The 1,855-nt window shown below is 48.7% G+C and overlaps 1 pseudogene; it reads left to right on the top strand.

Moving 5' to 3' along the window:
• The first annotated feature begins 1,005 nt into the window (after nucleotides 1-1,005).
• Nucleotides 1,006-1,137, top strand: LOC120093499 (U4 spliceosomal RNA; annotated as a pseudogene).
• Nucleotides 1,138-1,855: the final 718 nt, after the last annotated feature.

Genomic DNA, 1,855 nt, shown 5'->3' with positions numbered 1-1,855 from the left:
GTCCAACTAGGAGGGGTGGACGGAGGCATCATACCATTTCAGGGAGATAAGACTGTCAATGGAACCCACTCAACTTACCAAGTACCTATTTCACACTACCAACCATGTCAGACACCAGAGGGTCACACAGTCTCTGCCTGCAGAGCTGGCCATGTAGAAGTGTCCAGAGAAAGAAAGTCCTATCACGTGTGAGTGGGTCTCACAGGTCAGGGAGAGCAGTATAGGAGGGTCCCATGCAAGTGGGCCAAGGTCCAGAGATGGGTACATGGGGCCCTATCCTGTCTCTGGTGTGGGATTTGGGTTCTTCCTCCGCTGCTCTGGTGACCTGAGCTGATCTGTTGAAGACCATGCCTAGGGCCGCCATGCAGTGAAGGGTGGCTGAGCACCAACCCGTGACAGCTGGCCCTAGGGGCAGGAAATCAAAAGCATTCAGAGTTAAGCTGCAGGGAAATCTTCCTGAGGCCTGTATGGGAGACGTCCATGCCACGCTCCAGCGCATCAGTGTAAGTAACACAAGTCAACTGAGGGCTGTCCTACGTGATTGAACGTTAAGGATTACCGAGACCACTTTTCAGAAAAAATATCACAGATAAGGACAAAAAGGAAAAGGAGCTTTGGTGGTGGTGGCAATGGGAGGCACCACCATGGGTGGTGATGTCAGCACTGGGAGGCAGAGGGAGGCAGATCCGTGAGTTCGAGTTCAGGCTGGTCTACATAGTGAGTTCTGGGACAACCAGCAAGAGATACAGAGACTCTTCCCTTCCCCAAAAGGAGTATTCCTCCCTCCATGGTCCCAGCTGAGCTGCGGAATGGAACCGGCCTGAGCCTACCAGACAAGCTGTGTGTTCTGTGGACAGAGAACTGGAGTAGTGGAATCATCCGAGTCTTTTGGACCCAGAGGTCATGACCGGGTCCCAGATGTCAGATTTTCACACTGTTTGAATTTTGCTTTGATCTGACTATACCTGTGTCCTGGTTCTTCCCTGGAATAAGAAAGTAACTTATAGCTTTGCGCAGTGGCAGTATCGTAGCCAATGAGGTTTATCCGAGGCGCTATTATTGCTAATTGAAAGAAAGTAACTTATTACAGCAGCCCACAACAAAGGAACGTTGGATTTTTTTTTCTTTTTTTCGAAGCTGGGGACCAAACCCAGGGCCTTGCGGTTGCTAGGCAAGAGCTCTATCACTGAGCTAAATCCCCAATCCAACGTTGGATTTTTAAAGAGAACTTTTTTTTCTAAAGATATATTTATTTTATGTGTGTGAGCACACTGTAGCTGTCTTCAGACACACCAGAAGAGGGCGTCAGATCCCATTACAGATGGTTGTGAGCCACCATGTGGTTGCTGGGATTTGAACTCAGGACCTCTGGAAGAGCAGTCAGTGCTCTTAACCACTGAGCCATCTCTCCAGCCCAGATATACGGTATATTAACACGAGCCTGGGGACAAACAAGGAAGATTGTTTTGTGTTGTGTTTGGATGTCAACTTGACAGCCAAGTGTGGGGTTTTTCTGGGTTTTTGTTTTTCAACTTAAACCAGAGTCATCTGGAAAGAACCTTCACTGAGGAATTGCTCATCAGATTGGCCAGTGGGCATGTCATTAATGATCGATGTAGGCGGGCCCAGCCCAGTGCATAGGGCCACCCTTGGGAGGTGATGCTCATTTGTGTAAAAAAGCAGACAGAGCACAGTGTCTGCTTCCTACCCTGGCTTTCCTCGATAATGGATTATAAACTAATGTAAACCCATTCTTCCCTCCCCCGCCCCCTCAACCTTCCCCCCACCCCCAGCAGCACTTGAAGCTTAGAGAAACAGTTCTTAAGGAAAAAATGTAACCCACAGTTTTTTTTTA

Source organism: Rattus norvegicus, chromosome 6 (assembly GCF_036323735.1).
Source record: "Rattus norvegicus strain BN/NHsdMcwi chromosome 6, GRCr8, whole genome shotgun sequence".
In the NCBI taxonomy this organism is placed as follows: Eukaryota; Metazoa; Chordata; class Mammalia; order Rodentia; family Muridae; genus Rattus; species Rattus norvegicus.
This window is presented reverse-complemented; position numbering and strand designations above follow the sequence as displayed.